Source organism: Prosopis cineraria, unplaced genomic scaffold, assembly GCF_029017545.1.
Source record: "Prosopis cineraria cultivar Desert tree isolate PC_DT_omini unplaced genomic scaffold, ASM2901754v1 PC1, whole genome shotgun sequence".
In the NCBI taxonomy this organism is placed as follows: Eukaryota; Viridiplantae; Streptophyta; class Magnoliopsida; order Fabales; family Fabaceae; genus Prosopis; species Prosopis cineraria.
The window spans coordinates 10,824,347-10,841,729 of record NW_026555332.1 but is presented as its reverse complement, the minus strand read 5'-3'; the positions used below and the strand labels follow the sequence as shown (position 1 = coordinate 10,841,729).

The window sequence follows — 17,383 nt, the reverse complement described above, 5'->3', positions numbered from 1 at the left end:
ATAAATAAAATGAAAAGTTTGAAATAGTGATGTAAGTTAAATAGGCAAAATCTTCATAAAAATTTAATAAACTTCACAATAAAATGGCTCTATAAATTTCAAATAAAATCTCAAATTATTGAACTATCATAGCAAATGATAATATCAGTTGATTTCAAGAAAATACATAAATGAAATAAAAATTTATAAACAAATCTCTAAATAAAAGCCAATAGAATATGAAATCATCAAATGATTGGATTCATAACTATATGGACTTATCAGAATAATTAACAAATGTAGACATACAATCCACGAGAGTAACTAACCAAATGCGGCTTATGCCACAAAAACAAACGTAGACACTTAGTCCACGAGAGTAAGTAACCAAATACGGTCGAAACCATGAGACAAACGTGGACATACAGTCCACGAGGGTAATGCTAATCAAATGTGACTTAAAGCCATGAAACAAACGTGAGTATGATGCTCACGAATAACATCCCTCTGTTTCACGTGCATTGGCCATCACACGGGGCTAGCACCTCTTATAAACACCCTCCTAGCTAGGTGTACCATGGCGCGCCAAGGGCTAACAGAACTGTTGTTAGCAACCAGTGTTTTGTATAACGTCCTTTTTTAAAATCATTTTCAAACATGCGAGAAAATCATCAATTTCAAGATACAATTCTCATTCTCAAAATTAAACTCACATGAATACTTTTAAGTATTAAAAACTTGCTAGAATAAAATTTCATATCCAATGCTCATACTTGCATTTATTGAATAGTCAAAAAAATTTTAAAGTCGAACTCGCATGAATCATTCTCTATATCAATCCAATATTTGATATAATAAAAAATCTCATAATTAAAGTCTACACTTAATTTAATTGATCAAATAACATTTCAAATTTGATAAAGCTAATTTCTCACAATAAAGTAAAGTTAATTAACAAATATCCAATAATCGCATTAATGCTATTAAAATGATTTCTAGAAAAACATAATATTTTAGTAAAGGAAATTTTGATTGAAAAAATCAGTTAGGACACTATTCACTTACCTAAGATATTCCCAAGCACATGAGCTACTCCTAACCAATTGCTTTTATAATATCATCTGCTTCTAAATCCCTAACACCCAAGTCATAACATTGTTATTTCTTTATACATTTCACAAATCCAAAATCTTCAATCCAAGATAATTTGAAGAAATAGAAAAGAAAAATCTCTAATCTGTCACCATTCACAATAAAATCAATTATTGAGTTTAATCAATAAACATCTAGCATACCTATATAAACCATACTCAAGATTTTCAAGTCTTAAAAAAATAGATAACTTATACTATGATTTTTTTTTTTCTTTTACTTGCCTTGACCCCATTTATTTATTTATTTTTAAACCTTTCATCAAATACTTTTTGTGTGTCCTAAGAGTTACTATATGAACAACAAACTTGATCTTTAAACTATCAATCAACATCTTTTTCATAATTCCTTAATTTTTATCCCTTAAAATTCCTTTCAAATTTCTCTTCCTCCAAATCCTATAAAAATTATTGCCTTTGTTCAAATCAAACAAGTTCCCTTTCAATATTTCTATAATCAAAAGAAACTTAAGTAACTTAGGATTCCCTAGCTTCCATTTATATCCTAAGATTTCTCTATATTACTTTAATCAAATGTATTGACTCCATTGAGTTTTAACTTCCTCTTAAGCCTTATGTCAAACACCTTATGTGCATATTGCCAAGCCATTAAATGAAGTTTCTTAACTCTAATTATTTGCCCAATAAGTCTCAGAATCAACATTTGAATTTATCCCATATATATGTATATATCATCCCACTAAGAATCAATTAAGCTCAAATAATTCAAACCTATATTCATTTTCCTCCTCTTACACTCACCAAATAATCAATTGAACCTTCTTAAAACATACCTCATCTAATTTTGAACCCCCACTCTATCCATTCACGCACAGCAACAAACAATAAAGAGAAAATCACAATTTCAGCCATATAATCACCCACACAATCAGGACACACAAGGAAAAGAAGAGGATAAATCAATACATACTCACAAATTAGGGAGATCTGAAAAGAAAGAATTTGCAGCTCTATTACACAGATCATAATAGTACCGTGAAGAGGAATTATGATGATCTGTGAGACATGGGGGAAAGATCTGGCACTGCTGCTGCACGAATAGAGAAGGCCGATGATAGAATAGGGGGAATAATTCTGATGCATCCAACCTGTTGCTCGGACAGAGGAGGAAGGAGAAGTTGCGCGAGTATAACTCTGACACAATACTTGTGGCTGTCAGCTGAGTGAAGTAGGAAGGGTGATGCTCTAGAAGGAAAAGGAAAGAAAAATTGGTGCAGCACAGGGGAGAGGGAAACTCACGACAGCAACAATCGGACGACAACACTCTAGCATTCCCACGCTAGCGATGTTTGAAGACTGAAGAGGAAGGATGGAGAACGTTGTGGACACACTGAGATCGAAGAGAGCAGCGGCGGCGGTTCTAGATTTTTTGAAAATGTGAAGGAGGAGAAGAGGGAAGAAATCACGCGTTCCACTATGTTTGACTGAGTAGGAGGATATAAATATAAACCATAGGAGATTGCAAAAATTACAAGAGAAGGCCCAATATTTCTTCTAATAACATAAAAAGCATGAACACTTTGGTAATTTTTCTACAAATCTTAAACTAAATGAAATTAATTCATTTTAATTTTTTTTAACTTAAGGTCATTACAATTTGGAACTCCGACAAGTAAGTGAAGTATCCCATTTAATATATTTTATTTTAATAGTCTCTTCCTGAAATATTTATTCTTATGAATTATATTAATTTTGAAATTATGAAATATTAATGAAAGACAATGAGTTATGATATGTGCATTTATTGATTCTTGAAATATATTTCCAAGTTTGATGAAGCATCTTGTATGGTTGTTAAACTTTAAAATTTATTGGATACTCAATTAATGCAAATTTATGATTTTGACAAATGTTGAGATTTGACACAATTCATGTGAGTTTGGTAGTAAGAATAATAATTTATTTCAATGATAATTATTTTTCTCGCATGTTTGAAGTGTGATTTAAAGAGAACTCAAAACAGAACACTGTTGTTAATGGTAGTCCTGTTAGCCCATAGCGCGCTGTGGTTAAACATTAGCTAGTTTGTTCATGAGCTTTATTCTCATGTTTGGTATTCGTGGGCTTTGTACTTGTATTTGATTTTATGGCTTGAGTCGCGTTTGGTTATTTACCCTCATGGACTGTGTGTCCATGTTTTTTCGTAGCTTCGGCTACATTTGGTTACTTACCCTCGTGGACTGATGTGTCCACGTTGTTTTCGTGGCATAAGCCGCGTTTGGTTATTTACCCTCATGGACTGAGTGTCCAGTTTGTAACCTGTTCTATTGAGTTCTTAAGATTTTAAATGTTGATTAATATGTGTTTTTGAAATTTACATGATTTTGGCTAGCAATTTGTATCACTTTGAGTTTTATGTGAGCAGATTGTTTTCTGTAAGCATGATAACATAAATTATTTTCAATTTACTCTTTATTTTATAAATATAATTATGATTTACATGTTTATAAATTTTGGTGGAATTGCTTTTAACCTAGCTGACACCATTATTAGAGATTGTTGATTAAAATTTTAAGAATTTTACCATGGGAATGCTATTCAATAAAAAATTATTTTGGTCTCAAAATTGTTAGCTAACGCTGATCCCCCCCATCGACCTCTAAAGGAAACTAGCTACAGTGGGTGGACCTTTTGATTGGTATTGTTTCTTTTATGTAAATATATAATTTGTATGTCTTTTTGATTTGAAAGAAAGAGTAGATATGCTCCACGTAGGTTGTTGATAAACCTTATTTTTGGTCTATATTTGGTTGTGTGGCTGGAAGGAGCTACACTCCTAATTTATATTGTCATCTGTAAAAATTTTTTGTAGTAATTTTCGAGAGATCCTATTTACAGGGAAGGTTATGCCAAAATTTCTACAAAAATGTCGACACTTTCTTATGATAATAGTTTAAAAGAATTATTTATTCTCATGTAATTTGATAAATTTTCTTTCTTTTCTTTTGAAAAAATGGAGTAAATTTTTCATTCTGAGGCTTATGAGAATGTGTGAGTGGTTCACACCCATGCTGGTCATCCTCTATTTTTGGGGTGTGACACATGTATACTTCAAGGACATATTTGACCTTTAACCCTTTTCCTTTTAATTTTTTTTTTGAGGAGCTTTAGGTACTAAAGAGTGGTACAATATCTCTCTTAAAAGATTTCTTTCAAGACCAAACTCTCTTCCATTAGAAACCGCAATCTTCTCTATTATTTGTTGACATGAAATGATTGTAGGGCCCGCATGTTGATCCACAAAAGAATGTAATGATTTCTACAAGTGTATAGGTCATAAAAATAGTATATAGTAAATCAAGGTTATTCCTACAAAGAATCAGGTTAATCGGTAATTACGTATTAAATTTCTCATTTTTATTTAAATTGAGCAAAACAAATTTGGATTTCACAAATAAACTTGAATTTATAAAAATGCACTAAAATTAAAGTTTCAACAACTACAATAGTCAAGGGAACCCAAATGGCCAATTCCTTCAATTTATAGAGCATACAATTACCCAATTATAGTACTTTTAATTTTAGTTTGTTAATCCAAAGCATTAACAAGAATAGTAATCTTACAATTAATTACACCTATAAAAATGCTATTTCAATGCAATTACTCAAGATGCACAAAAGCACAAATTCACTCTAATACAATTATATATATCCAATGGATATATTTTTATCCTATTAGCAAATTAAAATAATTTTAATCTCACATTATTCAATCTAATAGTCCAATTTAGATTCCCCTTTTAACATCCCAAAATTTAACCTAAGGTTAATTTAGTTAATTTAGAGCAAATGAGTGATTTTGGAGGAATATTTAGATATAAATAATTTTAGTTAGATGATTATTATTGGATTTAATTTAGATTAAATCCTAAGTTTGATTTTATAGTAAATAGAAATGTAATGATAATATATTAATCAAAAAAAAAAAGAAAGAAGAAGGAAAAGGAACATAAAAAAATTGGAAAATTGAAGAGGTGGAGGGAAGTAATTTTTATTTTTTTGCGGGGTGTTAAGGTGGTTAAATAATGTAAAAAAAAAAGAGAAAGGGAGGCGGATGAGTTTCGTTCATGTGTGTGCATTGCAGAAACAAAGAAAAGAGTAGGGTGTGAATTATTACGTGAGACCCCACACCTTTTTTTTATTATTCAAAACAACACAGTCACCCTTCTGATCTCATTTTCTCTTCACTTTCCTCATTTCTCTTCGCACATGACAGAGAGAATGGATACAAAGTAGGTGTGTGTCATTGATGGAGCTGATTTAGAAGGTGATGCTTCATAATAAGATAATTCAGATGAGATTTTAAGTATTCTAAGACTAGGTAAGTGTTTTAAAAATTTTTTTTTCTTAGTCATTTTTTCCCTTTGAGCTGCAGATTCTGAGATTTTAGAAAATCTAGGGTTTGAAAGAGAGATGAATTTTTAATGAGTAAATCTAGTTGTTAAGATTGTTGGTAGTGTAATATATTCTAGAGTATTATTTTGTTGATAGAATTGGAATTTGAGGCATTTGAGCTTATCCCTAGATCCCTATGTATAGATTTTTAGTTAAATCTGAAAATATAAATTAATTTGTTGATATTTAGATGATTATTTGAGATGAAAAATAAATTATTATGGCTAAGAATAATGATTCTAGGCTTGAAATCAAGTTGCAATTTTTGAGTATTTTTATGTGCGAATTTTTGGAATAAAAAGGGAAATTTTGATATTAGAAAATTATATGAATGAAATATTGTGAATGAGACTATTGAACTAATAGATAGGTTCAAATATATAAAATTAAATTTTAGAACTCAAGAGGCTAGACTAAGGTCTTAAAAAATGAAATAAAATAAAATAAATACTTAGGTGTTAGAGTGTGAGTGAAAACTGTGTTAATAATATTATTAACACACATTGGGATATGATCAATTATAGATTAATTTCCTTTTGACACCATTCAAGCTTTCGAAAATTTTGAAAGTGTTGTAACTTGAGCGGTAACCTTTGACCTCTCAAAGGTTGAGGTAACCGGAAAAAATCTATTTTATGCATTTGTATATTAATAATTATGTTAGTTAAACAAAAGATATATATATAATATATATATATCTAAATTTTGAAATTGATTGTTTGTAATGCATTTAGCTTGTTAAGACTCTATGATTTTGTGACCAAGTTAATTGTGACTTGGTGTGAATACGGAGATTGATGGTTGATGATGATGTGTACATCCTTGATTATAAATTGTGAATTATGCATAGATGAATTATATATGAGCATGTTGAGTTTATATGATGTAAATGTGATTTTATATGATAATATAAAATTGATGCAAGGGGCATGATTGAAATATGATGATTCTTGATGTTTGTTAAGCAAGAGAGTTGATGAGTATGTGGGACAATTGTGAATTGTATATATGAGCTTTTGAAATGCATTTTCTCATGAGCATGATCATCTATGACGGGAGTTTGCCTTAGTGAAGGAGTTAGCGGTTATGCAAAATCCATATGGTACTTGGCTATTAACCAATAATCCTAAGGGTTATAGCCACTACTTACCTCGTAAGGTACTGTAGCAATGGTTTCTATTAAGGAACTTAACCCAACTGGCCTACTTGGAGTTTTTAGATAGAGTTAGTTTTGGGTATGACATCCCATAGTATGTGATTTGGGGAAACTGTGTTCATAAGCGAGTAAGGTAACCCTGGCCCAGTAGCTCCTCACGATATGATTAAGGCTTTGGTAGTCTTACCACATGGATGATCCCTTCCAGTTGTTGGCCCACGGATTTCATGTCAGAGGAAATAAGGGGGATATAAGGAAGAGATTGATCATGTATATTATTATTATTATGTCATTTGAGTGATTGATGGTTATGTTGAGAATATGATTATAATTGTGGAAATAAAAACATGTAGTAATTATGCAAATAATGTATATGTGGCCATTTATGCAAACTTTGAACTTGACTTTATTCTTGAGATTATTCACATGAGTTAGATGTTACTATGATTAACATGTTACTAATGTGATTTTTTACATGGTCACCTTGATAAACTTATTAGCCACTTGTATTCATGATTAATTACCATGCATTTATATAACTTAGATGTACCTTGGTTACTGAGTGGTTGTACTCACCCCTTTCTTTTAACATATTACAAGAGTTAGCTCATCTCAGAATAACAGAGGAAAGGAGCATTAGGCCGAGTGATAATAATCACTTCTGTAGGCCTTTTTTTATATTTTGATATGTGTATTTAGTTTATGATATTGCCAACTAGGATAATATATTCTTGATCCACTTGCATTATGGGTTTTGTGTTGTATGGAAATGTATTTTGGGCCCTGGGGAATGTGGTTTGGTGTTGTACTATATTAACGGGCCAAAATATTTGTGCAAGTGAAAATAATTAATATCTAGTTAGATTGAGAATTTGAATGTTGTTATGGTCTCCCCTTGTATTTTTGATGTTCAAGGGTGAGTAGTTAACATTAATTATATGTGAATGAAAAGAAAAAAAAGTTCATGTATATGATGGGTTATTGATGAATAGATGATATATAGAGTATGATGACTAGGTAATAGTCATTGTGATAAATGTGGTTGAGACCTTGGCCCCCCGCTACCAGTTATGAAAGGGTTTGAGTGGCCAAGTGTTATGTTGTAAATATGTATATATGTATTATGGAGTAAGGCATAGAGAGAAAATAAAGAGGAAAGCTTTTCTCCCTTATTGATGTGTTCCCTTTATCATGCTTCCACATATGTCTAATTGAATGATATGAGTTCTTGAAATATTTTAAAAACTTGGGATCCCTTTGTGTTGAGTCGTTTGTGAAAATACATGTTAAGAATTTATTTAGGTTAATCTCTTATAGGATAATCCTTTTGGGTTAGTTCTTGATTTACTATAGTTAGTCTGATGATTAAGTCCTAATTTAGGACACCCTTTACACCCCTCTTCCAAGGTAGAACCCAAAACTCTGAATTTATACTCAATGATGACCAAGCATTAAGTAGTAAATAAGCACAAGATTAGGTCAATGAAACTAAAATAAATAGTTCAAACATGCTCTAATCTACAAATTAGTTTATAGCTACCTTAGATTAAGAAAAAATCAGCCACTTATAGCTTTAATGACAATAACTATCAACAATATATATGTCAAAACAAAGAGAAGAAGGAAAAGAAATGATTAATCAGAGCAATTTTAAGCTAAATCCTTAATTTTCTTCTAAACTCAAGCTTCTCTAACCCTCTTTGGCTCTTTTCATTTGTTCTTTAATTGTAAAATTTGCAAAGTCTTGTATGATTCTTGTATTTATGAAATACTTTGAAATAAAATCATTTGCTTTTTGTTTTGTTGGTTAAAAAAGGAAAGTAGAATGTATACTTTTTCTTTGTTATGTTCTTAGCAAATGGTTTAAATACATTGAATTACAAGAGCTTATTAGTACCCTAACAAGTTGAAAGAGTGGTCACAACAATATTGACAAATTATCTATCATGAGACCTTTACTTTCACAATAGAATTCAAACACAAATCTTCAAGGTGTTAAACCCCAATCAAGTCTAATGGTTAAATAAACTAGTAATCCAATGGACTAGTTTGACTGTCTAGCCATTAATGCCCTATTTAGTATCTGGAATTGAAGCTAGTAAAGTGAAAGTGGAAGTGAAATCCTTAAAAGAGAGATGGAGCTCACTTCCATGTGGAACTCACTTCCATTAAATTTGATGGAATTGGGTTCCATAGTCTACCTTAAGGAACTAACTTGACTTCTTTGGAAGTGTAATTTTTTGAGCATTAATTGTACCCTCAAATATTTTATTAATATACAAATTTACCCTTCAATAATTATAACCTATCATCTCTCTTCTCTCTTAAGTCGATGGCCTCCCTTTAACCATCCAACGTGTCTCATGCCTCCTCCCCCTTAGCATTGTGCTTGCTACCACTTATCCATCTCAAAGCTTCCCTTTAGTCTCATCTATTTATGTTGATTTCCTCCTTCTTTAGATCTCGAACCCAAGTGTCCATTGCTTTGAAGTGACTAGGAGATGGTGTTGTTAGTATCGACAACGAGGACACTGAACTCAACCTTCAGTGCGAAACTTGAGATTGAAGATTCCAATGATAAAACATGGTGCTTGATGGCTACTCAATCGATTCTTATGTGTATGTGAAAATGGGGTTAAGTTTTTTTTAATTTTCAACAAATCTGGGTTTGATTGATGTGAACTGAGATTGATTTTTCAATTTGATTGTTGTATTTATAATTGATATTATGTTGCTGGGTTTGATGTCACCGGTGATGGAGGTTTTTCCAATGGTAATGGATTTATGCCAGAAGGGAAATCTTTTAAGGAGGTTAGGGCCATTGAGGAAGATCAATGGAAGGGATGGCTTGGCATTAATTCAAATGACAGTGGGGACTCAACGGACTCCCTGTCCTGCAGCCATTCATGGCCACTATGCTGTTAGAGCTTCTCAGGGAGATCCCTTGCTGTGTTGAAGGATCCGGCTATAGTTGTTTGGGGTGGTGGGTAGTGTTTTTTTTGGCAAGAATATGTGAGTACATTATAAATGATTATATTAATTAAAAACTTTATCACACTTCCATCAGCATATCTTACACACTTTTAATCCCACTTCCGCTTTTAACTTTACTTCCAATTCCACTTCTATTTTCTTCAAAAACTCTTTCATTATACCAAACAGATCATAAGAGAGTTGATCGGGTTGGATTTTATACTTTTTTCTCTTGTTACTAAGTCAAAAATGACATTGTTTTGAGTTAAAAAAAATACCAGTTGTTAGATTTGTGCTTTAATAATTTGCTTTGTTAGATTATTTGTGTTTTATACATTAATGTTCCATTTACTTTTAAATTAATGCCTTTTTTAAATATTATATTTTAAGGCTATTATGAATATTTATATATTTTGATTAAATTATATTATTTTAATCATAACTAGGCTGACCTTAGTTCAACTACAGTTGAACCACTTACCCTTGAATCATTATCTCAACTAGTTCAATGACCAGCTTAATTTGTAATATCTTGCAAATCCTTATTATGATAATCATAATCTTGTAAGATATTATTGCTTACGACACTAATGCAAAATGAGCTTTACATGGAGGCCTTTCTACATCAGTCGCCAAGCAAACAATGTGGAAAGTGAACACAATGACATTTTTTTTAATTTTATACCCGTCCTTGACTTTCAACATCAAGTCCCTAGACAACTGATGTTGTATATGCTTTTAAGCAGCTGGTAGCTAGACACACACTGTGGAAAACCAATCAGAATTTTTTTAAAAATAAAAATATAAATTATTTCAATAGCTCATATGTAGACACCCATTGTAGAAAGTAAATGACAAATTTTTAAATTAAAAAATAAATTATCTTTTTTTCATCGGGTTCAGATATACTTAATGAAGAAAGTAATTAAGTATTTTCATAAATTAAAAATTTAATTATGTTCTGCAACGACTTAAGTGAAAACCGATGTAGAAAGGTCTTATGACATTGGTTAAACAAGGGAACCGATGTCATATGTGCTTTAAAAAACCCTCGCACCTAGCTATCTTTATCTTCATGTTGCAACCAGTTCTTTCACCGTCATCTTTGTCTTCACTATTCCGAGACAGTGTCTCCTCTATTCAAAACCTAAAAGGCCTCCCATTTCATCGTCATGGTCCTCTCTGATTGAATCTTCCTCACCCTTATCCCATTTTGTCTTCTGCATCTTCTCAAATTAATCCTATATATTCTTCTTCCTCAACCCATGGGTCCCCTCCTCCTTCTCAAACTCAAGGTAAGCATTGTCTTCTTTGCTAGTTTTGATTGATGGGATTTTTCGTTGCTTGTATTTGGTTGTTTTTCATTTGGGTGTTCAATAAAATTTAGAGGAATGTAATTTTTTTTATGAATTAATTGATTTAAATTCATTTGAAATATGGTTGCCATTGTGAGGTTGTGTTGGAATTATTATGAAATATTAAATCGCTGAGTTTAATTTTAGCTTTTAGCATGTTTTATATATTGGAACCTTAAATATAATTGAACTGCTTGATTGATAAAAAATTTAATTTCTTGAGTTTAAAATTTTAACTAGATCCAATTTATAAGGAAGACCTTGCCAAAATTTTGACTTAGGAGCTAGAAGCATGATTTAGTTGTTTGGAGCTTTGAGTTTGATTTAATGAAAACTTTGTGAGAATTATGAATGGATTGTTATAGATTGCCTTTTATTTGAATTTTCACTTAGGAGACTCTGCCATTATTGCTTTGAGGTTGATTGTTATGGATTGCCCATATGGACTGTTGTTCAGATGGATTGTTGTTGTTGTTGAAATTTTGGATTGAGAATTTTTTTGGGTGGCCAAAATTTTAAGGGCCACAATTTGCTGAAATTTGTACAAACTTGTTAAGAGGGGCTGAAATTTGGATTGTGTATTTTTTGTTGTTAATGTTTTTCACTTGCTGATAGACTTACTTCTTAATCAAAGCATTTGGAGCATGATTGTATTCTTAGTAGCCATTAAAAGCTTTTTTTAATTTAAAATAAGGGTAATCTCGTTTAAGAAATTTTCAATAGTCAAAGTAGACTGTATTCCTTTTATATTGAATGTGATCGTAGTATGTGTCTTGTTTATAAATTGACATGCTTTGTAACTTTTAATACTATACCTAAACAAATTCATACATGCAGGAAAATTGTTTATATATTGGGTTGGGAAAAAATAAAATTCGAACATGGGAAAACATGCATTGTGAGCTAAACCGATAGTTCTTGCCTTACACTACCAAGCTAAGATAGCTTTATCCAGCTACAAAATCTTTAACAAAAAACTCTTTTTGTAGAGAAGTTTACCTGAGAATTCGAAGAGCATACGAAAAAATATGATATCCAAGAGGAACAAATGATAGCTCGTTACTTTTGGAGGATTAAATACTCACATTGCTCACCAAGTTCAACTTTAATAGTATTGGCCTTTAGACAATGTTATTCTTCTGGCCATCCACATTGAGAAGCATCCACTTAGAAGCACTCCAAAAGAAGTCTTTATTTTTTTAATTATTCTTTTTCCGGAATATTTATTTTTAATTCTTTTTTAATTCTTTTTTACATCTAAATTGATAATTAAATTGATAACATATTAAATATAGAAAAATTTAAATTTATAATATTTTTCAAATTCATAAAATATTAATTTATATTTTGGATATAATTGCGTACTTTTACTTGATTATCAATTTAAAAGTTTTTACATTTTATAATTTAATTATAATATTATTTTATATATTACATTTAAAATTTAAATTTTATTTTCAAAAATATTAATTATTTATGATTAATATAACTATTTAATTAATATATTAGTATAAATAATTATTTATACTTATTTATCACTAGCTAATTTTATAATTTTATTTTTTTAATTAATGCTTTCGGAGCGCTTCAACAGGGAAGTTCTTTGAAAGCATATAACTTTCCGGAGTGCTTCCAGCGTTTGTTTTTCATTTAATTACTTTTGTTTCCTATAAAGCCTTCCGGAGCACTTTGAAAGGCTAAATATACCAAAGCACTAAAAGAAGCACTTTAATATGTTCCATCTCATTTTTTTCATAGTGTTTTTTCTTTAAGCACTCCGACATGGGCTCTCCTGTAAGCTCTCTTTTGTATTAGCGAAGGTCCTCATTTGGTAGCGCTTATTCTTTAAACGCACATGTTAAGCCATCCAATACTTCAAATCCACCATCAAAAGCTACAAATGCATCTAGTTCCAAAGTGATCAAGTGCTTTAAATGTCAATGATTTGGTCACATAGCTTCGAAGTTCCCCATTCGCGAGGTTGTTACCAATATTGAAGAGAAAGTAGATCAAGAAGTATCTCAAGGAAAAAGAAGTTGATGGAAAAGAATTAGTGTATAATGAAGAGATCTTCATAGCAAATTGTGGTGAATCACTGATGACTAGACAAAGCTTGCATACAACACAGGCAAAAGATGAATCATGGATGAGGCATAGCATCTTCCACACTCGCTGCATTGATAGTGGAAGCTAGAACGGTTTAACATTGCTCAGGGAAAAGTTCAATTTATTGTCATTTGATAGTGGAAGCTAGAATGGTTTAACAAGAACAATGAGGCAAATTTTGCTAAATGATGTTTTATTTCTTACTCAATTGGCCAAAAGTATCGACACTACCAAAAAGGGGGAAAAAAAACAACGAAGCTAATTTATTAATGGAATGTTCCATCACTAAAAAATCAGTCACTATTTTGTTACGAAATAATTTTATTAATGGCATTTTGTGTCAGAATGTTTCAATTGCTAAAAATTTCATCACTATTTCATTGCAAAACTGTTAAAAATAATTTAGTGATGGAATTTTTGATGGAAATGCTAGTAGCTAAATTTTATGATACTTTATTCTCATTTTGTGATGGCATTTGTGAAGGAAAATTCTGTCATAATTTTTCTGCTAATTGTTTTAAATTTTATTATATAATTTATAATATATATTTATATATAATTTTTTTATAATTTATTCTTATGCTATAAATAGTTTAATAATTATAATTTATTATTTTAAAATATTTAGATATTAGTAATAATTATAGTAATTTTAATTATATATTTTCTATAACATAGTAACATACCAAATTGTTGTTATTTAAAAATAAAAATATTACATATTATAAAAATTATAATATAATATATAGTGAAAATAAAACATTTGTTCATTTTAATATTAAATTTTCTACCAAAAATAATTTTTTAAAAATATATATAATATAAATAATTATTACATAATAATTAATTTATTTTATTGATAATTAAACATATTATAAAAATTATAATATAATATATAGTGAAAATAAAACATTTGTTCATTTTAATATTAAATTTTTCTACCAAAAATAATTTTTTAAAAATATAATATAATATAAATAATTATTACATAATAATTAATTTATTTTATTGATAATTAAAAATAATGTTAAATAAATATATTATTGATATATATATATATATATATATATCTTTATGTGTGCAGTTAAATATTATATATTCAATTTATCAATTAAAGACTAGATATTCTTCAGCTCAACTAGCAAAAAAGTTAAACGTAATGGCCTAACGAAGTTGTAAGGTTGTGGGTTCGAAGTTAGTCAAGGCACATTTGAAGTTACTATATGATGTGGAGGTGACATTGTAGGGACGTGATGACGTGAATATGACGTGGTAGGGAGGGTGGTGATGAGATGACATTGGCCTATTGGGTGATGTGACAATGGTGAGTTTTTTATGAAGCTTTCATTTGTGATAGACTAGCGACGAAATGCATTCTGTCACCAAATTGGAATAGCTTACCCTTGTTTAGTGATAGAAATTTTCTGTCACTAATTTCGTCACTAATTAGTGATAGAATTTAGTAACAGTGTTTTTATTAATGGACTTATTCTATCACTAATTCTATAGTTGACCCATTTAGTGATAGGATTTGTAATCCATTGTTTTTTTGTAGTGCAAGATGAAGTATGGTGTGATAACCTTCCTATTGATGATTGCCATCCTTCTAAGAACACCCTAGCAAGATGGTCATTTTACTTTATCTAAACATAATATGAACACCTACTCATTCTTGAAGAATGGGGTGAGCTTCAAGCTAATGCCATTGTCTTGAATTGAGATTAATCAAGGTAAAAGGAATGCACAACTGAAGCTTTTGTGTCTTTAGTTTCCAAGAGGTAATAGAGGTTAGGAGCAGATCTAGAAGCAAAATTTGAAGAAACTAAATTTGACTCATAGGTAGTCCCATCCAACTTGGGTTGGATGATATTTCATATTATTTCATCACATTTTCCTTAGATTCTAATCCATTTTGGCTCAATTGTGTATGCTTTTATTGCCTAAATTAGGAAAATGTGCATTTTATTTTAGGTTTATATTCTTAGCTTTGATTTGATATTTTAGCCTAATTTCATATTATTTTGGTTGAAATTTTGATTAGAAGCATTTTTGGAGCTTTGTGGATGTTTTTGGAAGGCTTTTGGATGAAGAAATCAAGCATAAAATGAATGATTTTCGTTAGCTGCAAAATTGCCAAAATCGTTCCAAAGTCGTGACTTTCGTTCGTAACTTTCCTCACTATCAGAAAAACACTACGTTTAATTGGTTGGCTAGGACACATATAAGCTGAGAGCTCGACCCAAAATGCATTCTTCAGACTTTTAGGCACATTTGGAGCTTGGTTGTGCTAGGGTTTAGGCATTGGAAGAGTTGGGATCAAAAGATTGAAGCTTTGAAGACATTTGGAGCTCTTCTTCTTTGGTTTTGCTATTCTTCTTCCCTTTCCTTCCTTGTAATCTAAAATGGGTCCACTTATTTTGTATATTTATAGCTTGTGGATGATTATGAGTAGCTAAACCCTTTGTTCTAGGATTATTTGGAAACCTTGTATAGATTAACACTATATTTCTCCTCTCTTTTTGTGATTAATGATATATATATATATGTGTGTTTATTTTACTCTTTTCTTAATACTTCTAAGTGATTGGCCACCATTTAGATATTGGGTTCACTTAATTAATGCTTGAGAGGGCTAGGTTAAGTGTAGAACTTGGGTAAAATTGTGTAAGAACTTGATATTTACATGTTGAATGGATGGTTTTGCTAGTAAGATAGAGATATACTTGCTAGCCTTACATAGCCACATTAGGGTTAGTGTTTAAAATTGAGTTTTATTAATTGTAACAAGAGATTGAGCAATTAATTTAACTAAATACTTGTTCATGACTTGAGAGAGCTTGTCCAACTATTTTTAGAACCCTAGGTTAGCACTTATTTTCATTAAAAGCGTTTATTAGAGGAGGTAATTTTGGTGTTATGAAATGCAAGAGGGATAAATAATCCTAGGTCCTAAATTGTGTTAGAAGTTTGTGAATCACTCAATTTTCTTTATTTTCTAGTGTTAGCTTTATAAGCAAAATTATTTTCACCTAACTTTGTGTAGCTCAACTTGATAAAATTTGCTTAGTCTTTTGCTTGATTATAGTTTTTAAATAAATTCTCGAGGGAATGATACTTTACTCATTTTATATTACTTGCTACAACCCGTGTACTTGTGGTGAGCAACATATTGACATAACACCCCATTAACCTCATTATAACATCCTTATTAATATCCATATCTATCATTAACTTTGCCTCCATAACCCCTCATTAACTTGTGTAACCTCCCTCATTAGGATATGTTACCTAGCCCCTTTTTAAGTTGCGTAGCCATTTTATAACATCTATTTAGCTTTAATCATGTTGCCTAAAATTTGGCTCCTAAGAATTATTGAATCATGTATTTTGATTATTATAAAACAAAGGGAAAGAGATTTGTTACTTGTACAGATAAAATTATTATCATCTTAAGTAACACAACATCAAGAGTATGTAAAACAAGAGAAGACTTAGCTTTAATAAGTTTATTTATCTTTATCTTCTCTTAGAATTCCATGTGAAAACTTTTGAGAGCAAAATTCACTTTACATGGTAAGAATGCATCATATCAGATATTGTCATAGGCTTGAACTTTATTGTCATGCTAAGTACTTAGAATGCATTTAGTGTTTAAAGTATGATTCACACTTGTCTTGGCTAAGACACATGTGTGTATTAGCCTTAGTAATTCATTATATATAGGATTTAGTGAATCTAATTGAAGCTTAGGTTAGAATTGATACTCACTTGAATTAGTGTCCAAAAGCCTTGCTCTTCATTATCCTCTAATTCACACCTATCTTGGATTGGACACATGTATTTGAGTCCTTTAGTGAAAGCAAGTATTCTAAGTTTGGCTATAACTTGCTTGTGTTAGATTGAATGCATGTTTGACTAGCACTTATTTGAGGATTTGCTTCTGTGATCTAATTCACGTTTGAGTAAAATGCCATACACACTTGAATTAGTCTCAACGTGTCAACTTGAAGTTGTTTCTTAACCAATCTACATATGTCCCCCTGTATAATACACACTTGAATGGATTTTGTAACTTAGAACTTTCAAGCCTAACTTATAGAGCCTTGAACTTGAACAAACTAATTCAAGTTTATCTCAGTGGTCATACTTGCATGTTTTACCTTCCAAAGAATCCATATCTTATACACACTTGTATCAGAGAGTATCTATGCATGTTTGAGTTCATAATAGAAGTTAGGAGCTTCTGA

The 17,383-nt window shown here is 30.6% G+C and overlaps 1 long non-coding RNA gene across 2 annotated transcripts; it reads right to left on the bottom strand.

The window, feature by feature from the left end:
* Window positions 1-259: 259 nt before the first annotated feature.
* On the bottom strand, window positions 260-2,547 carry LOC129305662 (uncharacterized). Of its 2 annotated transcripts, none has more exons than XR_008591992.1 (3): window positions 2,391-2,547; window positions 2,066-2,285; window positions 260-571 (listed from the first exon to the last, which is right to left on the bottom strand). It is a non-coding gene; the product is annotated as an uncharacterized LOC129305662 (long non-coding RNA). The 2 variants fall into 2 exon arrangements; XR_008591993.1 differs by having other exon boundaries at window positions 2,126-2,285.
* Window positions 2,548-17,383: the final 14,836 nt, after the last annotated feature.